The following is a 26,322-nucleotide window of genomic DNA, read 5'->3' as shown; positions in this document are numbered from 1 at the left end:
CACTTCTGCTGTTCTAAGCTGCCTAGTTTGGGGTGAATTTGTCACAGCAGTCACAGGAAACACTCACACCGCATTGGGGATGGCGTCACGGTCAGAGCAGTCCGTAAGCCAAGAGATTCTCAAGGAGGCTTTTTGTGAAGAAGAAAAATCCTGCCTTTGGTTCCTTGTAGCAGTGCTACTGGTATGTTTTATTTTCCTCTATAAACTCTAATCCCCTGTTTTATTAATCTGCCAGAGGAAAGAAAGGGCCTGCTTCTGTCGTCCTTCCTTGAAGAAACTGACTGTCATGGGCAAGGGGCGTGCTTCCTACACCAACACTGAGAACCTTCCCATTCTTTTCCTCGTGTTCCCGCCACTCCAGCGCCCAACCCAAGGAGTCCGATCTGCACATACCATATTGATCAGTGTCCTGAAGCTGATTTTGCCTCCTTAGGCTCTGTCAGCTCTGTCTCTCGGCACCCAAGGTGAGAAGAGAATATAACCAAGGGAAGGGTGTACATTCCTCCTCCTATTATCTTACTTACCTCTGCAGAAACTCTCTAAATCTTCTCTCAGCCTTAGCAGACCTTTGGTTTACAGGAAGCACGGTGGGTCTGAGCGATCAATATGCTCATTTGTGAGGTCCCCAAACGTCAGATTTTTCAGTTAGCCAACACGCAAGATAAATATTTTAACTAGCATTTTTATTTCCCATCCAGGCCAAGGGACAAGTTAGAAAAGTTCTATTCTAAGTACGTATCTGAGCAAGTATGGAAGGGCAAGTGGGTGCTGTGATCTTGAAGGCAGCCTGTCAGTCACGGTGATTGAAACATAACCCCGTTGGCTTCCACAAGCATAATAAAATGCTTTGCAAAAGGCTGTCGAATTGTAGGATGTAATAAAGTTTGCTTAGCTGCATTTCCAAGGCCACAGGGCCCTGAAGCATGAGGCCCGTTTCCTTATGCCTGGGGATTTGTTCCTGTTCCTTCCGTGCCTGGAAATGACAGGACATAAAACCAGACATTTAGTGAGAACAAATAGCATTTTTAAAATCATGGCAATAAACACAAGGTAAGTTTGCTCACTGCCGATCTCTCAGATGGCCATTAACATGCTACTTGAAGCCACATAGATGCAGGTATATGACGGGGTGTGGGCGGACTCCAGCCCTGCTAATGCCATGCTCCCTGGATCCCTGCTCTATGCTTTCTGTCCACAGCCCAGGCCCCAGGGGTCAGCTGCACAGTCTCTTAATTTGTTTTCTGGACACACATCTTACATAGCAAATGAACTAAATTCAGACCTTGAATTAGGTCAGAAGAGACTCCCAAGCAGAGCCTTTATCATAGTACCCAGGAAGCTTGTTAAAAACACGGATTTCCCCAGTCTGTCCACATTCTGAATTAGCAGGTGTGGAGAGAAGGCCAAGAATCTGTGCTTGTTAACAAGTTTTCCATATGAGTCCAAGGCACCTGCCCCCAGACTGGGGAATTCTTGAGCTCGTACGTCTGTAGTGTGTGGAATCAGCTTTGCTGCAAGGTGAGCTACCTGAAGGATTTAGGCTGGGCCTCATGCAAATGAGTAATACTTATAAAGAAGGAAAGTTGGAGGAAGCCCTCTCATCTTATTCCTAGGTCACAGAAATGCATTTCACAGCTCTGACACCCTCTTCACCCTGGAGGAGAACTTGTTGGAGCCTCGGCTCCTGGGCCTTAGTTACTGCGATTAGTTACATGGTTATTACATGGAAGGACTGATGTTGAAGCTGAAACTCCAATACTTTGGCCACCTGATGCGAAGAGCTGACTCATTTGAAAAGACCCTGATGCTGGGAAAGATTGAGGGCAGGAGGAGAAGGGGACGACAGAGGATGAGATGGTTGGATGGTATCACCGACTCAATGGACATGAGTTTGAGGGAACTCTGGGAGTTGGTGATGGACCGGGAGGCCTGGCGTGCTGCGATTCATGGGGTCGCAAAGAGTCAGATACGACTGAGCGACTGAAATCAACATGGGTGTGGTCAGGAGTCAGACTAGCTGGGACTGCTTGCTTGAAGGAATTGGAAAGGGCAGACCATTCCAGGAAACAGAAATTTAAGTAAGAAGGGAAGAAAGAGGAGAATTCTACAGCCTAGATTCCATAGTTTCAGGGAAGCTGAAAGAAAGGGGCTCTTAGGACATGTTGGGGCAGCTACCACAGATGTGATAGATGAAGAGATTTTGAGAAACATTTTTCAGAAGTGCAAAGAGACATCCCCTTGGGGTTTTCCAGAGACCTGAGTGAAGATTTACATAGCTTTTCATTTCCTGTTTGCTACTTATGGCTTTGAGTACAACACGTGGGAGGCCTACGTGCAAAGCCCTGCTGCCGGCCAACTCCAGCGTGTACTTCAAGGATATGCTCAATACAGGCCCATTCAACCCACCGGAAATGACACACCAGCACCCACTTCAGCCTCATGGAGTGAGTTGTTAGTGGGTCCAGCGCTATACATTTTCTGCAAGTTCGTGAGAGAGGCAGAAAGCAAAGGGCAGGCAGGGCCTTCCTTTGGAATTACATCGGCTCCCTTCTGGGATCCAGAACACAGCAGCACAGTCACTTCCGCTTCAGCCTTCATGTTTTAGCTCAGGGTACACTCACCGCCTCCCCAGGTCCCGATGTCTGTGAGTGAGGCGGGTATTGCACTCTTCCCGACCCCGCAGAAGGGGGCCTGTCTCCCTGTCATCTGACACTTGGATCCTCCCCAGTGGTTCCCAGCACCGCCCATCTCGCCGGGACACATGGGTCATCTCCTAGTCATTCATCATCACCCTGGTCTTTGAACAATTACTGACTTAGAGTCAGAGGCACCTGTGCAGGCCTGGAAATGGATGTACCCTTTCTCTTCCTCCGCCTCGCCTGTCCAGGGAAAATTTATGTCCTAGAAGTTTCCCTCGGTTTTATTTTTGGTCTCTGGAACAGCGCGGCCCCGGGTTATTTCCTTCGCCCGCCCTTCCCAGCGCCAGCCCTGGGACTGCTGCCCCTCCCTTGGATGCGCGTGTCCCTTCCCGAGCAGGCTTCCTGTCCGTGCACTTCCGACGCCTCCTGCACGTATCCTGTTCACAAACGTGGCACTCACACAGTCCGCCTGGCCGCTGAGGCTCTGTCTTCAGCAGCTCCTTGTCTCCTACTCGTCTGGAAGCTCGTGGGGCACAGGGTCCACTTCTCATGCCAGAGACAGCGAGTGAACAGGCTGAACTTTGAGACGTGGGGCGTGTCATTTCCTGGCTGTGTGTCTCCAGGCGGCATGACGCGTGCGTGGTGGGGTGATGGGGAGGAATGAGGGGGAACACACACAGGGGCTCAGCGGCGTGCTGGCACGTCGGATGGGCCCGCCGCTGTGAGCCTCGGTCGTCCTCACCGCTGTGCATGCTCTGGATGGAGCTGCCGGTCAGGGCCACCAGGCAGCAGGGACCCAGGAAACGCCAAAGCAAGTGGAAGTCAGCGCTCAGATACACAGGGAGAGGCAGCCTCATTGTCGAAGAGGGTGCGTGCGGGCGACGTACTCGCCCCGCACCATCCTCTGGTCGGACCTCACACATCAGCACCCTGTGTGTCTCCACTTCCCTTTTGATCTCACCTTTAGACGGTGGTGTTTTCCGTGTTTATATGGGCATATCAACAAAGGTGTATACTGAAGCGTGAGGGAGGTTCTCAGGAGGGTGCAGATATGAATAATGAGATCCTCAGAGTGCTCCCGGCTCCTTTGGGGAACCACCTCACCCGGGGGGGAGGCAAGACAGGAGGTCATCAGGTGCCAGGTGAGCAGTCCAGAAAACGGGGGCTTCTGGAGTTCCGAGAACAGGAGCCCAGAATGTCTGAAGTTTGACTGATCTCCCCGCTGAACATGTGCCTTTCAAATATTTCTGCCTTCCTAAGAAGCACAGGGCAGATGAGCTGAGAATATCCCCTCCCCCACGAGGAGGAGGAAGCGGTGACATCACCAAGGTCAGAGCAGGGCTTGGTTTTGCAAAGCAGGGAGTGACAGCAGAAGGGAGGCCCCGTGGCCCTGGCTGGTAGAAGAGATCTTTGGGGAGGGGACCTTTGGATTAGGAAGGGAAGTAAACTAGTCTGATGGAGAAAATTTAAATAAGTTTATATATATATAATTTTATTTATTTATTTATTTTTGGCTTTGCTGGGTCTTCGTTGCTGCAAGGGTTTTTCTTTACTTGTGGTGTGTGGGCTTCTCGTTGCTGTGGCTTCTCTTGCTGTGAAGCACAGGCTTTAGAACACAGGCTCAGTAGCTGTGGTGCATGGGCTTAGTTGCTATATGGTGTGTGAGATCTTCCCAGATAAGGGATCGAAGCCAAGTCTCCTGCGTTGGCAGGTGGATTCTTCACCACCGAGCCACCAGGGAAGCCCTCAGTTAGGTTTTGAGTTAAGACCTGCTGTGGGCTCTTCACCCATCTCTCCCTGAAAGCTTCAGGAGAGTCTCTAGAATCCATCTGCAGTTTGTTGTCGTGATTGGGTGAGTGCAGGGGGTCAAGGGATCCCAGCTGGGGTCTGAATGAATCACTCCTGACTTCCCCTTAATATGTGGGAGTCACCAGGCTCCATAAAATCTCTCCCCCCCCCAAAAAAAAGGGGGCAGAATCCTTTGTTTTAAACAGATCCAACCTCTGTGTGTGTGTGTGTGCAAGTCAACCTCGTCTTACTGTGTCAGTAAAGGAGGCTCCTCCCTCTTGACCCCATCCCTCCTGCATCCTAGAGGGCCAAGGGAGACGGGCCTTCTGCTTTGAAACTAAGAGAACAGATCACTATCTCTCTTTCTAAAGAGGAACCTGGATGGGAGCTGCCCCCAGGTGACCTAACTGGTTGTCTTTGTTCGCTGTTCAGTCACTGAGTTGTGTCCTACTCTTTGTGACCCCATGAACTGCAGCAAGGCAGGCCTCCCTGTCCTTCACCATCTCCTGGAGTTTGCTCAAACTCATGTGCATTGAATTGGTGATGCCATCCAACCATCTCGTCCTCTGTCGTCCCCTTCTCCTGCCTTCAGTCTTTCCCAGCATCAGGGTCTTTTCCAGTGAGTTGGCTCTTCACGTCAGGTGGCCAAAGTATTGAACCTTCAGCTTCAGTCCTTCCAATGAATATTCAGGGTTGATCTCCTTTAGGATTGACCAGTTTGATCTCTGTGCTATCCAAGGGACTCTCAAGAGTCTTCTCCAGCACCACAGTTTGAAACCATCAATTCTTCGGCGCTCAGCCTTCTTTATGGTCCAACCCTTACATCCATACATGACTACTGGAAAAACCGTGGTGATTTAGGTTTAGTTGCTAAGTCATGTCCTACTCTTTCGATCCCATGGACTGTAGCCTGCCAGGCTCCTTTGTCCATGGGATTCTGCAGGCGAGAATACTGGAGTGGGTTGCCATTTCAGCTTTGACTATATGGACCTTTTTAGGCAAGATGATGTCTCTGGTTTTTTTTTTTTTTTTTAATTAGAGGCTAATTACTTTACAATAATATGTGGTGTAAGTTTGTCATAGCTTTTCTTCCAAGGAGCAAGAGCCTTTTAATTTCGTTCTAACTGGGTAGAGTGTGAAGGGAACACTTGGGACCATAAACATGCAATCCGCTGTCATCTTTCTTTAGGATACTGTTTCTATCCTGTGCTGCTCTGTGGGAATGCCCTGGGGAGGTCTAAACACAGCCAGGCCTGCCCTCCACCCTCAGAGACTCTGATCTAACTATCTAGAGTGTGGCCTAGTTCTCTGGCAGGGAATTACTGGGCATGAAGCCTTCAGGCCAGTTCCAAAGTGTGCTCCCAATAGAATGCTCTGAAAGCCCCAAAGCCATGTAGGTACTGGAGACAGGTTTCAGGAGGCGTCCGTGGCAAATACTCAGCCTCTACTCTGGTTGTCTGTCCTCTGCTTTCTTAGCAGAGCCACATGTGCAGGGCAAGTATTGTCCATCAAAAGTAATGCCTCTTGCCTCAAAGAGTGAATGAACGAACTCATTTTCCTTCCTTCCCAAAGCTGATGCAGAAATGGTTTTAAAACAAAGACAAATATTGTATATTAACACGTGTGTGGAATCTAGAAAAATAGTCCTGATGAGCCTAATTGCAGGGCAGCAGTGGAGAGACAGACATGGAGGACAGATTTGCAGACACAGTGGGGAAGGAGAGGCTGGGACGAGTGGAGAGAGCAGCGTGGAAGCGTTCTTTATCCTGTGTAACACAGATCGCCAGTGGGAATGCTGCTCTGTGACACAGGGAGCTCAACCCGGAGCTCTGTGACTCCCTAGAGGGGTGGGATGGGGTGGGAAATGGGAAGGAGGTTTAAGAGGCAGGGGACATATATACCTGTGGCGGATTCATGTTGATGTATGGCAGAAACCAGCACAATATTGTAAAGCAAATATCTTGCAATAAAAAACAACAACAACAAAATAACTACACTCACGCACAAAACAAAGCCATGAGACACTAACATAAAATTCCTCTGTGACAGTTCTCTGTTATAAAAGTAGCTCTTGGTTTGTAGCAGGCCTGTGTCGGGGCAGACAGGCATGGACAGTCATCCCACTCACACTGAAAACAAGGTGAGCAACTTTCTAAGAGAAGGCACCCCGACCCCTGCCTCTCAGATTTTTTCTTAATAAACTTGGTCTGAGAAATTGGACCACAAGAGCCGCTGGTGGCACTCTCTTACAGCGTGTAGGTAAAGAAGCTGGGGGAGAAGGGACAAGGATCAGAGAGCAGCTCTGATTAGTAACCGAGGTGATGCAATTGTCCTTCTGCCTGGAGGCAGGAAGGGGTTACTCCACCCAAGTGCAGGCGCCGGAAACCCAGAGATGTGGGGACGGACTCGAGAGAGCAGGGTGATTCCAGCACGTTTTCTCACTCAAAATTGTCCCTCTGTGGATTAATAACAGCTTCCAACTACTAGAGGGTGTTAATTAACTTCCCTTTAAACAAGGTGCGGGGAGGTCTGTTTCCCAGTCCTGTGTGTTTGTCATCTCGAAGCGGGTACAGAAAGCAGCCCGGGCACCATGTGGCCAGCCCCCTCAGGAGGGGAGGCGCAGACCTCTCTGCCCTGCAGCGAGGCCAGGCCCATCCCCAGGCTGAGTGGCCACAGGCTCAGCATTGTCACTTTGCTCTCTGAAGGGATAAGTCAAACGCCAAGGACAGTGAATATGCAAGAAACACGATGCCAGCGCTTGTGGCTGTGAGTGACTGTGCAGCCCCGCACGGCTGGTCACCACTTTGATCCCATCCTGTCCTGGCAAATGTGACTACACCCACTTCCAGGCTTGGTGAACCCAGCCCTAGGCAACGCTTGCTGCTCTCTGGGCAGGTTCTCATGTCCCGCTTGAAGGTAGTAAGGCTTTTCTCTCCCTTCTTTGGTCCATTGACATCACCTCCTTGTATCTGTGCCTTGAAAAGGCTCTCCCTAAAAGGCTTTCTCATCCAGACAGAGTTTATGAAGAACCGGCTTCTTTATTTGTCTCTAAATCTGCAGCTTGATATTACCTTTCCCCAAGACTCAAGTCGAAATGAAAAAGGATTACTTTATATTTACTTCCATCTTTCATGAAAGAAACTAATTTTGAGAAAGAAAGTCCCTACAATGTGAAACACATTCCCTCCCTTGAAACCCTCTGAGGGGCAGAGGCGAGGCTAGGAGGCCTGCGTGCTGTTTCATTTACTCTGTCTGGCAGGGACTGCTTCTTATCGTGCTTTTGAGGGTCACCTTCCTTCAGCACTCTCCTCCACTCTAGTTGTGCGTTCCCGTTAGAAGAGAATTTTCCAGCCGAGCATGGAGCAGGACACCTTGGGTAATGAATGGCTCTGAGGGTTTGCTGAGTGTGTTATTTAATTAGTGGCACTTGCGTCTGGAGTGTCTACGACTCCATAGTTGAATAAAAGGTGTATTTGCTGAGGGATTACAGACAAACACTCAAGAATTGTCACAGTGAGACTCTGTCGGGGTTCAGCACATTTAACAGACTAATGGGGTTATTATTATTTTTTTTCCTTTCCACCCTTTAAAAGGTACTGAGGTTGACAGAACTCTGTTGCCTTTGCCTTGTGTGTGAGCTGAGATTACAATCCAGAAAAAGAAAAAAAAAAAATCCTTAGGCGAATGGATAAAAGTCTATAACCTGAAGCAGAGCCTCTCACCAAAAACAGAGATGATGTGTTTAATGTTGTATTGCTGAGAAACTGATGGTCAAATAGGTTATGGTTTACCTGTTACTCACAAAGAACTGCATTGCTTGCAAGCTGTGTATGGCACCCAAAGAGCAAGGGTTCAAACCCCTTGAAGAAGACACCACTGCAGGGTGTAGGGAACAGAGGCCGTTGCCCACTACCCCGCGCCTCCTGAGGATCTAGTGCTCAGAGCAGAATGCAGACGATGAAACGACAAAGATGACGCGGCCCAGACAGGGTGCCGGCCGCCCGCACGGGCGCATCTGTGTGGCTCCACCACTGTGTATGTTCAGACGGACTGTAAGTACAGAGGGTCGGCTTGTAATCCTGTGCGTCACTGTGTGCACCCGGGCAGCTGACAGCCGATCTCCAGGCCACGGTCTCTTCCTTTGTAAAACAACAGGTTGAATTATATGTTCTTTAAAGTCCCTTCCAGCCCAAAAATGTAGTCTCTGATTTTTCTCAGTAGAGAGATGGAAGCTTTCTGCGCCTCTGATAGAGCTGATCACTCACTTTGGGGATTTAAGGGCCATTTAGTCCAGGACAAGACCCCCTGAGGGTGGGAGGGTATATGCAGGGCCCCCTACACGAGGGCTAGAAGGCTCAGCTCTACTCCAGAGCTCAGCGGGATGGTCCAGGGGACGAGGCCTCGGCCTGGGGCGTGTCTCCCCGACTCTGTCCCTCCCACTGCAGACCTCCCCACCCTGGCAGACAGTGGGGACAGAGGCTCAGGAGGCTCAACTGGAGTGAGGTGAGGGGCCCCAAGGCTGCTCTTTCCTAGGTGGGAGGGAAACCCATCCATCCAGGGTGTCAGTTGGCCAGCTGCTGTGCTCAGGGGTATGCAGGCCTACGTGTGGAAAACTCCTTTAATCTTCCCATAAGTCCCGTGGGGTGGATATCAGAGCCCCAGTTTACAGCTGGAACGAGGTCACACAGTAAGTGGGACTGGACCCAGACCCGCCTAACTGCAGAGATCAGCCCCTTCTCAACACTGCAGTGTCCAACGTGGTGGCAGCCAGCAGGCACACGTGGGTAGCAAGCCCTGACAGACGTGGCTTGTCTGAATGGAGGCTGGGGAAACAGATATCTACTGGCCTTCAGAGACTGACTCTAAACAAAGAACATAAAACACCACATTTTTTTTATGCTTATGTAATTTTTATATTATGATTTTTTATATTATTAAGATAGTGAAATGAGAATATTTGGATATATGGGGTAAATGTATTAACACTAATTTGTCCTTAATTTCGGAGAAGGAAATGGCACCCCACTCCAGTATTCTTGCCTGGAGAATCCTGTGGATGGAGGAGCCTGGTGGGCTGCTGTCCATAGGGTCGCACAGAATTGGACATGACTGAAGCGACTTAGCATGTGTGCATGCACTGGAGAAGGAAATGGCAACCCACTCCAGTGTTCTTCCCTGGAGAATCCCAGGGACGGGGGAGCCTGGTGGGCTGCCGTCTATGGGGTCGCACAGAGTTGGACACGACTGAAGCAACTTAGCAGCAGCAGCAGCAGCAGCAGTCCTTAATCTGGCTTTTGGAAAATGTCAAAGGACATGTGTAGCTCACATTCTCATCCTGTTGGTCAGCATGGCTCTGAGACAGCAGCCCAGGGCCCAGGCTCTGGAAACACAGGGAAGCTGGTCAGGGGGCAAGGGGAGCCCTGGGAATGTCTACAGAGTTGATTTAGTATTTAAGCAGCTGTGCTAACTCAAGTTGGGCCTCTGACTTATTAGATGTGTTATCTTTATCAAATTGCCTATCTGGGCCTCACTTCCATCATCTACAAAACAGGAAAACAGCATCTATGTCACAGAATTGTTCTAAGGACTGAAGATCATACAGGTGACGCACTTAGCATAGTACCTGGTCCAGAGAAAGGTCTAGACGCTACAGAACTATAGTCGCTCATGCATTCACTCAGTGTTTCTGAGCACCCATGAGACGCTAGGGGCTGTTCTAAGTGCCAAAGACAATGGCCCTGTCCTCAGACACTTGCTTGCTAGTGGAAGATACAGACAAACCAATGAGTCTATAATATGATGACAGGTGACGCTGAGCACTGTGAAGAAAAATGAGGCAAGTTTAAAGAGGAAATGGGGCTCTGCTTGAGATTGGGCACTTGAGGAAGGCCTTTCTGAGTGGGTGGATGTTTGAGTTGAATACTGAATGGAAGAAGGAAAGAAAAGAATTCCAGGCATGGGGGCCAAAAAATGCCAGGGCCCTGAGGTGGGAGCTTCTGTGATAGAACCTCGTAGGAGCAAGGAAGCAGGAAAGCTGGAAGCAAGAGTATGGGGGAGAGTTGGGCCCATGAGGCTGGATTTTATCCTAAGTCACTGGCTATGGCCTATACGACCCACTGTGATTAGGCCTGGCTGGCTGGCTTTACAAAGTATGGGGAAGGAACGTGACCTGATGGCCCATTAAAAGGATTGCAATCTTAACAGATTTACTATTTTAATATGTTCGTTCTTTTTTTATGACCTTGGGTGAGTTTGAGGGTATGTTGCTGTAATTTTAGTTGCTAAGTCATGTCTGATTCTTTTGTGTCCCCATGGACTACCATCCACCAAGCTCCGCTGTCCATGGGATTTCCCAGGCAAGAATACTGGAGTGAGTTGCCATTTCCTTCTCCAGGGGATCTTCCTGGCTCAGGCTACATTGGCAGGTGGATTCTTTATCGCTGAGCCACCATGGGAACCCTGATTGAGGGTATAGATGTGCATTTTAAGAGTCACAGTCAACAGTTAAAATAGTCTGTATAAAGAAGGTATATTTTTAACTGCAGTATCATGAAACCTCATCCATAATGAGAGAAGTTCTTAGGCTTTACTGAAAATAATTTTCTGTTAAACTCTTACACTACTTTTCATTTCCATTAAGTATTATTCTTTTGAAAGATTAAAGAAATAAAAATTAACCACAAACAATATCTTCAAACTTAAAGGAAAAAAAAAAACCCAATGAACTGCCCCAATAGATAAGAGACCCTTAAAAAGAGAGTAATAAAGCAAGTTCTTGATAGGGGTGTCACAGATAAATGCTGATGCACTTCATTGCACATATTCCTTGTTCAAATTGATAACTCTGGAATTTGCAGGAGTCACAGAGAGATAAGAGAGGGGGCAGAGTTCTGAGAGGAGCCCTGAGCGGCCCAGACTGGCATTCTGCCTGGTAGAATGCTCCCCTTTCCCATAGCTCTCCGTGACTCTGGCTTATCATTTCTAATTAAAAAAATGACTCTTGCAATATCATGGGCTTTCATTTCTCCAAAACAATACCACCCCATCAGCTTGCAGCTCAGAATGTCCACAGTTCTGTACTACTTTTTTTGGAGCCTCACTGGAATATGGTATGGAGCACTAGCAGAGGAAATTTGCTAAGAACATCTAATTACATTCTAAGTCATTTTTTTGCCTGTCTTAAAGGAATGAAAATGATCTGCCGGTTTTTATAGCCCTTCTTGACCTAAAGATATCTGCTGGCGGAAAGAGAATCCTCAATTGGGCTCTTTTAATGCTTTAATTATTACGTGATCTATCATCTTATGCACTGACTTGCACACTTGGAAAAATCTCTTAAAGATGCATTAAAATTGATTGGCTAATCCTACACCATGGGGGTGGCTCTCGGAGGGCATGTAATTGTCTGTGGGCATGGGAGGTGAGACAGGATTGACACCAAGTCAACTACATCACAATGGGATAAGGGAGGGAAATGGATTTGACCCCAGGTAGGGTTGACACTGCACTGCCGACTTGCTCAGAATACAGTCACATGCATTCTCAGTTGCTGTGAGAATTCCTCTCCTCGGTTTATCTTTTGTCTCCCTTTCCTCTGGAGGCTTCTCCTGCATTGCTTTTCCAAATGAGGAGCAAGATGACTGCCAGAAGCCTGAAGTCTAGTCCATATCACCCCTGAGTCCACACACCACATGGCGGAGAAGCTGCCTTGGCTAACTGGTTGACACAACACCTACAGCTGTGCTTTCTGGATGAGACTGGCAGTTACCAAGTCCCATGTCTGCTACACCTGTCCTATTTTCTGCTTGACTCTCTCAACACTTGTATAAATGTTTTGAAATCCAAGGGCTAATTGCAGACCCTTGGTGAAAACCCCCTATCTCTAAAGAAAACTCGAAACTGAAGGTCTTGAATGGAGCCCTTGGGAGTCCTCACTGATCCCAAGAATATAGCATGTTGTGCATTATGGTCCAGGGTTGAGTAACTGTGACCCACTCCTCTTCATCAAATGCAGTTGTACCTTCCAGGCAAATATTCAGTCCATAATTGTTGTCCTAAGGGGACCAGGGCAGCACTGTCTCTTTAGCAGGGGGGTTGTGATAAGTGGATAAAGTAACCTACACAAAGCCCCCAGCACAGAAATCACCGAATACTGGTACTTTTCCTGAAGTTCCAGGAAAAGTAGGTTCCAGGTGGTTTCCTGAACCACCAATTTTAGTGTAAAGGTAAGTGTGGGCTCCAGGGTCAGACAGTCTGGGTGGCCCTAACTCTCCATGTATAATCTGGGAGTCCTGGGAAAAGTCCCAGAGCAATCTTAAGCTTCAGTTTCTACATCTGAACACTGGGACGATACTAGACGATGGCTGTGGGATTTCACTGAGATAAAACCCGTGAAGTGCTTCGTATAACTTGCCCATAATGAGATCGCCATAAGTGGTATCATCAAGGATCATGAAAAATGAAGCAGCGTCAGTGCTGGTTTTTCCTGCTCAGCTCCTGAAATGATGATCTTCTAGGCCAGTGTGGTCCCTTCAAGTCTGGGAGGGTGGCCGAGAGGAGAATGGACTCAGATGCAGTAATGTAACTGAATGTAGGGTCTGGCTGCTCGCTGCTCAAAAGCCAATAAAGAGGCCAGGCTGGTAGAAAGGAAAGTTTGCTTTATTTTGGAGGCTGGCAACCTGGGGGCGGGCTCCTATCCAAAGGCTGACTCCCCGCCCCCTGCAACCCTCAATGACGAGCAGTGGACAACAGCTTTTATAGACAGAGGGAGGGGGCTACATGCAGAAACAGCACAGTTAGCTCTGGCAGTCGTGTTGACGTTGGTCATGGGTGGTCTGATCAGTGTCATCTCGATTGTCTTAAGCACAGTTAATCTTCAGTTTCAGGGTCAGTTTGTTTCCATTTCCTTGAGGCCAGTTCTTGGAACTGTGGCAGCTTATGTCATGGCTACAGTCCGGTCATCATGTAGTTAACTTCTTCCCCCTGGTGGGGGTTTCAATATCTGTAAGACAGCTCACAGAATTTTATCTATAGCACTGGAGGAACTAAAGGCTCCTGACTGTTTACAGACTAAACTATTATTGTTTTGACCTGTTTGACTGTTTTCCTTTGTTTCGGTATTTTCTCATTTCTCTGATTAAACTTATTCTTTGGCTAAAGTTTTCTTCACAGACAAAAGGTAGGCTGAGGATATGGGGTTGAGGGGGGCGGGGTGGAGCATATAACCCTGCTCTGTTTCAGGAGCAAAGTGTCTGTGAAGATTATATGCGACAACTGTTCTTTTCTGTTTAAACTTATTCTGGAATAGCTGAATATCCAGCCAGCAGTTAGACCATACATTAGAGTCAATCTCTTCCTGCCTTTTCTCCTTAACTCAAAATTTTTCATGTATCTGATTTATATATAGCCCTTTTTTTACCGTTGAAATATGGGCTTCCCTGGTGACTCAGATGGTAAAGAATCCACCTGCAATGCAGGAGACTCGGGTTCAATCCCTGAGTTGGGAAGATCCCTGGAGAAGGGAATGGCAATCCACTCCAGTATCCTTGTCTGGAGAAGCCCATGGACAGAGGAGCCTGGTGGGCTGTAGTCCATGGGGTCCCAAAGAGTTGGACATGACTTAACGACTAACGATAACTGTGAAATATAACATATGCAGAAAAGTGTTTATACACACACACACACACACACATATATATACTATATATACTTTATATATATATATATATATATATATATAGCTTATAGAATTAATATAAAGCAAACGTGTTTTGCCACCACTGTGACAAGGAATAGAACACTGCCAGCCCTTCTACCCTCCCAGCCCACACTCCTCTTCTGAATCACAGGCTCCTTCTTGCCTCCTCCACAAAGATAACCACTGGGCTGATTTTTATGGTGATGGAGTCTTAGCTTTCCTTTGTAATTTTACTCCCTAAATGAATGTATCTCTAAACACTATAATTCAGTTTTGCCTGTTTGTGAACTTGATTTGAACACAGTCACGCAGTATGTCTTCTTTTGTGTTTCTGTTCTACATTCTTGCAGACACTTGATATTGTCAGTCATTTAACATTTTGGCTATTGTGGGTATACAGTGGTATTTCATTGTGTTTAAACTATGTTTCCCTGATGACTAAAGATAATTGGCCAGTCCAAAACCAATTTTCTACAAAGTGCATATTCAAATGGTTTTGTAGTTTCTACTGGGCTGTTGACTTTCTCTAAGTGGCTTATACATTTTTTTCTTTTTCTTAAAAAATACTGTCTTGTAGATACTGGCCCTTCATTGTTCATAATGTGGCAAACACCTTCTCCCACTCTGTATCTTGCATTTTTCATTCTTACTCTCTCTTAATGGTATTTTTCATAAACAAAATTAATTTGAATGTAGTCTAGTTTATCCATCTTTTTTATAATAATGCTTTTGTATCATATTTAAAAAGTCTTTCCCTATAGCATGACCATGACAATATTTTCCTATATTCCCTTCTAAAGCTGCACTTCAGACTTTGAACTATAATTCACCTGGAATTGACTTTTGCAAATGGTGTGAGGTGGGATATAGTTTCATGGGTTTTCTACATGGATATCCAATTTTTCCAGAATGATTTATTGGAAAGATTTTCCTTTCCCCATAGTTCTTGGGTGTCAGTTTTATCTTATATCAAGCATTCACATATGCCTGGATCTGTTTCTGGGCTTTCTGTCTTGTTTCATCAGTCTGTCTATCCTTTTTCCAACATCATGCTGTCTTAGCTTTTGTAGCCCTATAACAAGTCAGTATCCTTTAGAGTAAGCCCTCCTGTGCTTCTGTCTTTTTTTTTTTTTTTAATAGTCTCAGGCTACATTTCCATAAGCATTTTAGAATTAACTTTTAAATCTTTACAAAAAAAGAAAAAAAAAAAGAAACCCATTACCACCAACAAAAATTACAGGAATTTTGATGTGAGTAGCACTGAATTTATAGGTAAATCTGAGAAGACTTGAGTCTTTATAAAATTGAGTCACTCTTATCTCCATTTATTTAATTCCTCAGTAATGGTTCTTAGTAACATTTTACGGTTTTCTACCTAGAAACTTCCATAAATTTTCTTATTTTTTGGTATTTGGTTTCTGAGGTTAATCTAAGCCAACTTTAATCTTTTTCGTTTTCTGTGTGGCTGTTATGGATTGTGTCCTTCCAAAATTCACAGGTTGAAGCTCTAACTCCCAATGTAATAGGACACAGGGCCTTTAGGAGGTGATGGGGTGTGGATGAGGTAGAGGCCCCATGATGGGCTTTGTGTACTTCTCTTCCTCACATGAGGACACAGTCAGCAGGTGGCCGGCTGCAGACCAGGAGGAGGGCTCTTGCCAGAACCCAGATGGATTGGCACCCTTATCTTAGACTTCCAGCCTCTAGCACTGTGAGGAATAATTATCTTTCATTTAAGCTACCCAGTCTATGGCATTTTGTCATGGCAGGCTGAGCTACAACAGTAGCTGAGAAATTCAGAACTTAATAGTCAGAGGCCTGGCTAAGCTTTCTGGTTAATTTTAATCATCTCTCAGTACATTCTTTGGAACGTTCTGCATGTATCATTTTGTCTATGAGCAACAGCAGTTTTATTCTTTCCTTTTTAATCCTTCTAAGTTTTTACTTATGGCTCTTGCTTTACTGCACTAGCTGAGACCTTGTTAGTCTGTGAAACAGCAGAGCTAATGGCGAATATTTTTATCCATTTGTAATCTCAGATGAATAGTGTTCAACATTTCATCCTTAACTATAAATCCCTTCCTAGATCAAGTTTTTCTAGAACTTTTATATTTATTAAGTTTGAGGTTGGCTTCTGTCTTTTCTTTCCCAGCATCTACTGAGATGCTTGCATCGTTTATTCTTTATTAGCCTGGTGAAAGGCATAAGATATGAAACACGTTGCATTGGTCATAATGTCTCATCCTTTTCATAGACTGTGCACACACACATGCAGTTTATCTGTATGCCTGTCTATCTACCCATAAGGTATCTGTTTGGTATTTGGTTTCTGAGGTTAATCTAAGCCATTAGATTAACATCCATGTTTCCACATGCAATTAGCCTACAATTGCTTTCTGTTATGTTCTTGTCAGGTTTGTGTGTAAGGCAACTCATATAACAAATTGAGAATTGGGAGAGATTTTCTTTTTTTTTTTTTTTTCCCTTTTCTCTGCCAGAATTTGTTCCAGCAGTCATAAGATTCTCACTGAAAATCCTACTCAGATTCTTCTGTCTTCATTGTGTGGTAGAATTCACCAGCACAGTTGTCTGGGCCTAACGCTGTCTTTGTGAGATGGGTTTTAGTTCAGGTTTGGGTTCTTCCAGTTCAGTCGCTCAGTCGTGTCTGACTCTTTGCGACCCCATGGACTGCAGAACCCAGGCTTCCCTGTCCATCACCAACTCCCAGAGCTTGCTCAAACTCCTGCCCCTTGAGTCAGAGATGCCATCCAACCATCTCATCCTCTGTCGTCCCCTTCTCTTGCTTTCAGTCTTTCCCAGCATTAGGGTCTTTTCTGACTATGGAGTTCTGTAATAGTTATCAAACTATGCATATTTTATTTTTCACTTTGTGTCACTTTGGGTAAAATAGAAATATGAATTTAAATCCAACCTTCAAGTTTATTGGCCTAAGATTATTCATTATATGCTCTTCTCCTTTTTAATGTGTGCAATAACCAGGAGGATGTTTAGCTTTTAGCTTTTTTCCCAATAAGTGCATAAGAGTCATAATCAAAAAGTAAATTATCCCCTCTAGACATGGGAAAAAGAGAACCCTCTTGCACTGGCAGTGGGAATGTAAATTGATGCAGCTACTATGGGGAACACTATGGAGGTGCCTTAAAAAACTAAAAGTAGAAGTACCATATGACCCAGCAACCCCACTACTGGGCATATACTCTGAGGAAACTATAATTCAAAGAGATACATGCACCACAGTGTTCGTTGCAGCTCTATTTACAATAGCCAGGACATGAAAGCAACCTAAATGTCCATCAACAGTGGACTGGATAAAGAAGATGTGGTGCATATATACAATAGAATAGTACTTGGCCACTAAAAGGAATGAAACTGGGTCATTTGTAGTGACCAGAAAATCAGAGAAAAGTCAGTCAGAAAAACAGATATGTACATTAACACATACATACGGAATATTTTAAAAAGGGTACAGATGACTATTTGTAAGGCAAAAATAGAGACAGAAGTAGAGAGCGGACATATGGACACAGCAGGGGGAAGGGGAGTGGGGGGCGGACTGGGGCAGTAGCACTGACATATATGTGCTTCTGTGTGTAAAGCAGCTGGTGGGGAGCTGCCGTGCAGCACAGGGAGTTCTGCTCGGCGCTCTGTGATGACCCAGAGGGGACATACTTATATATTTAAGTATACTTTCCAAGCAGGAATATGGAGTGGGTTGCCACGCCTGCCTCCAAGGGATCTTCCTGACCCACAGATCAAACCCCCATCTCTTACATCTTCTGCATTGGCAGGCAGGTTCTTTACCACTAGACAAAAGCTGTTGCCTTTGTCTAATTATTGCTCCTTGGAAAGTAAGCTTTTTTTTTTTTTTCCTTCTTACTATTAAATCTAACAAACTACTCTTTGATTTTCTGCAGTTGTATCATGATGTGCCTAGGTGTGCATTCTACACCCCCACTCTGGGTTTGGAGTGTTCTTGAATTTTTGGATTGGTGACTTGAAAAATTCTCAGCTACTATCTATTTAAGTATACCTTCCACTAGAATTCTATTTTGGAATTGTGCATATCCATTAGACTTTCTCAGTATATTCTATACTTCTGACCTCTCATATTTTTGCCACTCTCCTTTCATCTCTTCATGGTTCTTTAGGGATGTTTTCATTTTGTTGTTGTCCAGTTGCTAAGTTGTGTCTGACTCTGTGCAACCCCATGGGCTGCAGCATTCCAGGCTTCTCTGTCCTTCACCATCTCCTGAAGCTTGCCCAAACTCATGATCACTGAGTTGCTGATGCCATCCAACTATCTCATCCTCTGTCATCCCCTTCTCCTCCTACCCTCAATCTTTCCCAGCATCAAGGCCTTTTCCAACAAGTCAGCTCTTCACATCAGGTGGCCAAATATTGGAGCTTCAGCACCTTCCAATGAATATTCAGGGTTGATTTCCTTTAGGATTACATGGTTTGGTCTCCTTGCTGTTCAAGTGACTCTCAACAGTCTTCTCCAACACCACAGGTAGAAGAAAGCATCAATTCTTTGATGCTTGGCCTTCTTTATGGTCCAACTCTTACACCCATACATGACTACTGGAAAAACCATAGTTTTGACTATATGGACCTTTGTTGGCAAAGTGATGTCTCTGCTTTTTAATATGCTGTTTAGGTTTGTCATAGCTTTTCTTCTAAGGAGGAAGCATCTTTTAATTTCATGGCCGCAGTCATCATTTGCAGTGATTTTAGAGTCCAAGAAAATGAAATCTGTCACCGTTTTTCCACTTTTTCCCCTATTTGAGATGAAATGATGGGACCAGATGCGGTATTTTCATGGCTCATCTGTAAGTTCACTAAATCTCTTCTTGCCTGCCAAACTCAGGCTGCTAAATTCATTCACCGAGTTACTGTATTTTTCAGTTACAGAATTTCTATTTGGTTCTTTTTCACATCATCTCTGTATTTTTAATAGATTCTAGCTTTCTGCGAATTTTTTTTTGAGGGGGGCATAATCTAGTCCTTTTCATTCCAAAAGAAAGTAAACAGATTTATTTTAATGGCTGCCTGGTGATTCTAACCTTGTTTATATTAAATTGCCTCCTCATAAGTTGTGTGTGCGTATGTATACTGGTATTGGACATTTCATTTGAAAATATTTATAGAAATAATTTAAGATTTTGGATGGTATTATTTTCTTCCAGAGGTGGTTTTTTCTTTGCTTCTTCCAGGAATTGAATGGGACTAGCACATCAGAATCCCATTAATTCAGTGTCTGGGTCTGGTCTGTTTAGTAATAGAAATGGAAGTCACACTTCTTTCCTGGTATTCTCAAAACAGCCTGCCCTACAGGTCTTATTCTTTAATTACTTCTTGAACTAATTTCTTACCACTCAAACATTTCCATAATTTATTATCTCTAAAGTGTAATAGAAATCAGAGGCAACATAACACATCTACGCATTGGCATAGCCGATGGGTCCTCGCAGTTTTCATGGCTCACCACTCATTATAAACTGGAGATAGTAGAACATACTGCAGTGTCTTTTGGATCCTCAGAGAAGAAATAAATCCAGAAGGAGCACAATTTAGAGCTGCTTTTGCTAGCATATCCTGAATTAATTGGTTGTGAGCCTACATGATTTTGCGAGCCCACATGATAACTTAGTTAGTGCCGGTGGAATGTCAGAATAATGGAGCACTTCCTATAGAAGAGGTGGCTGAGGCACATTTTAGGCATAGGATGGAGTGAATTGTGTAAATATTAGCTATTATTAAATGATGAGTCAAAGATGATTCAGGTGAATTTTCATAGCTTTTCTTCATATTAACCCCACATGACCTCTTGGAGGGTCTTCTGTGCTCCCCCACCTTCCTTTACAGCAGAGACAAAGACAAAATGCGAAAAGTAGGAAAGAGAGAAGCAAGTAGACAAAGAAGAGTCTTGGGAGTGGGTAGATATTTGTAGAAGGTTTTGGCCTTATGGGACTATGCAGATTGACATGTGATAAATCATCCATTTCTGGAAATGAGATGAGGATAAGGATGATGGTGATGATAGACTTTATCATCTCACAAGATACAAGTAAAGCTTGAAACTTGAAAAAGTTCCTTTTGGCATTTGGACTGCAGTGTTCTGAAAAGAACTCTGTGCTGATGGATCGTGTAGTTCCAAGATTCAGAAGGGTTAAAATTGACTATGGACAGGAGTCATTTCTATGAACAGTTAAATTAAACCTCAGATGAACAGTTCTGTAGATTCTTTAGCCCTTAGAGGCCTGGAAAGCTTCTGCCTGAACTATTGGGTATATTTTATAGAAAGCTAGATCTTGGTAAAACATTTTAAAAATAATGAAACTGAACTAAAAACCCATTTTGGAACTATGAGGTGGACTTATTTCAAAAACTGTTTCTAAAAGGGAGGGTTAAAGTATAACTAAATGGTTTTTCCTTGGAGTTATGATAAAATTATTTAATGGGATGTTGTTGCTCGGTCACTCAGTCATGTCCAGCTCTTTGTGACCCAATGGACTGCAGCACGCCAGGCTTCCCTGTCCTTCACCATCTCCTGGAACTTGCTCAAACTCATGTCCATTGAATCAGTGGTGCCATCCAACCATCTCATCCTCTGTTTCCCCCTTCTCCTCTTACTCTCACTCTGTCCTGGCATCAGGATCTTTTATGTTGAGTCAGCTCTGTGCATCAGGTGGCCGAAGTATTGGATCTTCAGCTTCAGCATCAGTCCTTCCAGTGAATATTCAGGACTGATTTCCTTTAGGACTTACTGGTTTGATCTCTTTGCAGTCCAAGGGACTCAAGAGTCTTCTCTAGCACCACAGTTTGAAAGCATCAATTTCTGGTGCTCAGTGTTCTTTAATGGGATAGTAGATTTTACTATTTCTAAAGTCTCTATGATTCTATGGTTTATTACTCCCAGTTTAGACCATAGGGACTTGATTTATATTTAGCTAATCCAAATAACTGAATTTTAAAATCCTTGCTACTGAAATCTGGTTCTGTAAACATACTCTACACAGAAGGAAGGGAGAGTCAGCATAATTCAGTAGAAAGATGCACAGCAGAGAAAGAAAAAGCAAACTAAACTATCTTTTCTTGCTTTACTTAAGGTGATGGATCCTTTATCTAAAGAGATTTAGAACATCATACTAAAGTATCAGTAGGGCAAGGCGGCATCTCTTACTCTCTTCAAGTATCAATTTGGGGATGGGCTGAAAGAGTGATGGCAACGACTTTTGCTGGTATTGATGATGCCCCAACATGGGCCTTACCTCGTAGGTTTAGCACTGAATTGGCCAAGGAGCTGAAGTTACTCTTCCTCCTCCACAAGGAAATAGGAGTAGTCTGACCTGCTCCTTGGGTCTTTTTCATGGGAGGCTGGAGAGCTGAGAGGACACCCTCGTGGAGGAGGCTGAGATTTTTTCTAAGTGGATGGGGTCGATTTCAAAAGGTACAATTGAGTGGTCAGAACATGTACTCAGTAAGTAAACCTGTCCTTTCTTGTCCACCTCGACTGTCCATGAGTATATGATATGATATGTGTGGTCCAGTGGCTGAAATTATGGTGATTTTTCAAAAATTCTAGTGTCCAGATTTTGCTTTGACAGTGCATCTGTAGCTACTAATCATGCCGTATTGGGCTGACTCAGTTGCTTTGCAATTGCAGGGCTCTGTTCTGAGTAAATGAGAGGCAGCCAATTATCTACAAAATAATGGTGTGCACAGAGGAGGGTTTGATGAATTACAGAAGATCTCTGCTGACACAACAGGGTGTGGAGGCCCGCTCCACTATGGCTTGCTAACAGTCAGGGGCGATGCTTGCAGGTTTTACAAACAACACACCCCACTAAATTCCATCCCGGGGTGGGAGTGGGGACAGGAAGTGATAATATACAATGGTGTGGAGAGGCAGCCAACCCAAGAATTAAATACCTAGAGGGAAATTTAAAAAGAAAAAAAACTGTGAAACTGTGTTCCAGGAAGGGCTTCACTGGTGGCTCAGCTGGTAAAGAAACTGCCTGCAATGCGGGAGACCTGGGTTTGATCCCTGGGTTGGGAAGATCCCCTGGAGAAGGGAAAGGCTACCCACTCCAGTATTCTGGCCTGGAGAGTTCCATGGACTGTATAGTCCATGGGGTTGCAAACAGTCTCAGACATGACTGAGTGACTTTCACTTCACTTCAGGAAGGAATGCAAAGTTAGAAAAAAATGCTGATCCACTGCCATCTAATGTGATTTAGAACAAAGACTAAAAGCCGTCACAGAACACCTTCCCAGGAACTCAGCCCTGTGCGGGGAGGCGATGCATAAATTCACCTAAGCAGAGGGCACATGCTGAATTCGGGAGCCAGAGGATTGCTGACCTCACCAGGGATCTGTCATGTGGACGGTGAGGCCACCACGGCTTCATCCACAACCCCTAGGCTGCTGCTGGCTCTTCCTCTGAGTGCTGAAGGCAGCATCTGCTTTGTACTATTGCTTAAGCAACTGCCAACTCGCAGCCACTCTTCTGCTCAGCCAAGGATTCAGAGTGGCCAAAACACCAAGGCATCCCTCAGGGGTGTATGGAAAGATCAGGAAAAGTCTTCTGCACAACTAAGCCCATGTTGGCACTGTGGTGGTTTCAAGAGGCAGAGGACAGTTTCTGGTTTGGGAATGTTTGTCTCTGTGGTCGTGTGGTGGTCAGGCTGAGGATTAATCCGGGCCTCTGCATAAGGACGCTGTAGAACAGGGTTGGTTACTTACTGAGGGCTTGCTAGGTTTTCCCACACCAGACACTACGCAGAGGGTGGTTGCCTGTCACAGTCCCGTTTCCTAGCTGGGGCATCTCCTGTGGCCTGGCTGCAGCGTGACCAGGGAGGCAGGTACCCGAGTGGCTGGGATTCACAGTAATGGTAACAAAGTCCAGCAGGGGAGGGACGTCCTCACGGAGGAACCAGGGAGGCCAGCAGACCAGGAGAAGAGGCTTAAGACACAACTTGGAAGATATAGGAGAGCTGGGGGAGGGTGGCAGTGCTGACTGGAGCCACAGGGTCTTCTACCCAAGGTGAACAGTAAGAGATGAAGGGAAAGCCCTTGGAGGTGGGGCTGTCTGCGTGCAGATCTGAGCTCCACCGCTTAGTAGCCACTACCTTGCAATAGCGCTTAGCATCACTGAGTCTTGTCATCACCTACAAGGAGGGATAATAAGAGAACCTATGTTGTCTATCAAGTCTCAGTAATGGTGGCGGTAATCATCCATTTCGGAGCTGAGCCCTGCCGTGCCTGCCTCCCTGCGTGCTGTGAAGTGTGCGGTCGTGCAGAGTGAGCAGCACCAGGGTCTTCAGACTGGCTCTGCCTGACACTGACTTGCTGATGAGGGAATACTCAGGAAAGCCTGGAGAGGATAAGGATATCTGGATTTCAGATACTGTCGTGAAGTCTAGGTATGTCCATGTCTTGCAGGACAGCCCTATTTATTAACCAACCTCAGAAAGTTCCATGAACCTCTTAACACTGTATGAACATTTGGTGCGTCGATGCATTTTGAAAAGGGAGGAGAGTGGGTATCAAAGAACCAGATTAACCAACCCCATGATCAGGTTTCCTGAAAGGAACGTTTCCTTTCCCCTTTGTCTCTAAAGAGAACGACACCGGGTCTCTCTCTCTTACTATAGGAGGTGATGCCCTTGGCAAAATCTGTGTTGCTGTTCACTCAGTTATGTCTGACTCTTTGCAACCCCGTGGACTGCAGCACGCCAGGCCTCCCTGTCCATCACTATCTCCTGGAGCTTGCTCAAACTCATGTCCATTGAGTCCATGATGCCATCCAAACCATGTCACCCTCTGTAGCTCTGCTTTTTCCCAGTAGCATTCTGGACACCTCCCTAGCCACGGGGCTCACCTTCTGGTGTCATATCTTTTTGCTTTTTCATACTGTTCATGGGGTTCTCAAGGCAAGAACATGGAAGTGGTTTGCCATTCCCTTCTCCAGGTGGTGAAATCTTAGGCCTATGTTTAGTCCCTCGCCTCCAAGTTACTCATCCTGTGCTCTTTGGCCTCCCTCCCATTTCCACTTCCCACAGCTGGCTGCTGGGAAAACTGAAGGTGATTTGTTTGGTCTGTAGCCAAACATCCTTAAAGAGAGATATTACTGTGAGTTCATTCAGAAGCCCATAGGCTCTCTGGCAATAGTTTGTGTAACAAGTTAAGGGGAATATCTTTCTGAAAAGACTTACAAGGCAAGTTGTTTCACATGGAAGACAGGCGATGTTAGGCCCCAAGGCAAGACAGAAGCAAAAGCTGACAAAGCAAAGCATTCCAGAAACTCAGCTATGAAGTTTCAATTCTCTTAAACAGTCCAGAAAACACACTGTAAGACAGAATCCTACAACTGAGCAAGCCTCAGGAAGAGCCTGCAGTGTTCCCGCCTGGCCCTGAAAGTGCCTGTTACATAAGAAAGCCAGAAAGGGGGGAAAAAAAAAAAACAACTCAGACTAGAAAGTGGTGACACCATTTGAAGAGGACAGAGCTTGCAGAAGAGGAATAGAAAGACGTCTGTAGTCATGGCCATAGGCCTGTGTTCTTAGGTAAACTAGCTTGGTCCTACGGTGGGGAGACAAGGGAAGAAAGGGAGAAATGAGAAGGTGAACGGCGGTGGAGAAGATTAAAAATAAAATATCAATTCATACTGATGCATGGCAAAAACCATCACAATATTGTAAAGTGATTATCCTCCAATTAAATAAAATTTTAAAAAGTCAGCTTCCGCTCCCACCACGCTGTATCCCTTCAGGCAAGTGGGTGAAGAGCTGACAAGCCACTGACGTGGAGAAGGCAGTGGCTTTCTATAATGCCGAGGCCAGAGGCAGCATCGATGTGAGCAATCCCTGGGGATGTGAGGGGGTGTGTGTTTGATACTGGGTCTCTAAGGAGTTAGAATATTAAAGAAAGAGTGTGGCAGGGAGAAAGACCAGGAAATGCACATTTATTTTAAACTAAAACAGACTTACATCTCCAAATGAAAACCTAATCCCACAACCAATGTTTTGTAGCTAAAAACCATGCTCATTAAGTGCTTGATACAATTTTATATAATGCAGTTGCTACCAATATTTGTTCACTAATTGCATTTTTAATTTGTACCTGATCTACTTCAGCTGCTTATAATATAAACACATTTACACAAGACCAGATGAAACAGACAGTTTTAAAACAGAAAAACAACGTAAAGAAGAGGCTCTTTATTTGGGGTCCATAATCCCTGCAGAGATTTATTAACAGGGTTGTCAGATAAAAGACCCAGTTTAATTTGAATTTTAGATAACGAATAATTCTCTTACTCAAAGTAGGCCCCAGTACTGTTTATTAATATTGATACCTTTCAGAAGATGCCTGAACTCCTTAACATTGCGTACAGACGTGAAAAGGAGATTAGCTATCGCTTTCTATCAGTCTCAAATCTGTGATCTCCCATTAGTTAAACATCATTAATGTGAAGAGGTAACTCTCTTTCCCTGTGGCCTGATCTTCCTGACAGCCAAGGCTGATGGGAAACAGAAAGATACTTTACCAAACAGCTGCCAGGAGAGGTGTGTGTGCGCTTAGTCTTTCAGTAATGTCCCTCAGTTCTGTCCAACTCTTTGCGACCCCATGGGCTGTAGCCTGCGAGGCTCCTCTGTCCATGGGATTCTCCAGGCCAGAATACTGGAGTGGGTTCCCGTGCCCTCCTCCAGGGGTCGAATCCAGGTCTCCCGCATCACAGGCGGATTCTTTACCTTGTGAACCACCAGAGGAGACCCAGTGAAAGCAGAGTCTGCCTGAGCATGGCTGAGCTGGTTGTGAGCTCTAAGCTGCAAGCTTGAAACAGAAATCTGAGCCTAAGGGCAGTGTGACTTCCTGGGAGGGTTTGGATTTTTTATTCTTTTCTTAATTGGTGAATAATTGCTTTACAATATTGTGATGGTCTCTGCCATACATCAACATGAATCAGTCATAGGGATACATATGGTCCCTTCCCTCTTGAACCTCCCTCCCACCGCTCTAGATTGTCACAGAGCACCTGCAACTTCTCAGTAGCTATCTATTTACACATGGTAATGTATGTACTTCAATGCTACTCTCTCAATTTGTCCCACCCTCTTACGCACTGTAGTGGGATGGCTGAGTCATATGGTAGTTTAATTCATAGTTTTTTAA

The 26,322-nt window shown here is 45.3% G+C and overlaps 1 protein-coding gene across 9 annotated transcripts in view; it reads right to left on the bottom strand.

The window, feature by feature from the left end:
* Window positions 1–664: 664 nt before the first annotated feature.
* Window positions 665–26,322, bottom strand: part of FHIT (fragile histidine triad diadenosine triphosphatase) — a 1,524,027-nt gene continuing 1,498,369 nt past the window's right edge. For 6 of the 9 annotated variants that reach the window (XM_024983061.2, XM_024983062.2, XM_024983060.2 and 3 more), the window contains one exon: window positions 665–973. The gene's annotated coding sequence lies outside the window, so the exon portion shown is untranslated. 9 annotated transcript variants of the gene reach the window in all.

This window comes from Bos taurus, chromosome 22 (assembly GCF_002263795.3).
Source record: "Bos taurus isolate L1 Dominette 01449 registration number 42190680 breed Hereford chromosome 22, ARS-UCD2.0, whole genome shotgun sequence".
NCBI classification, from domain to species: domain Eukaryota; kingdom Metazoa; phylum Chordata; class Mammalia; order Artiodactyla; family Bovidae; genus Bos; species Bos taurus.
The sequence above is the reverse complement of the archived record's forward strand: the minus strand, read 5'-3'. Positions and strand labels throughout refer to the sequence as shown.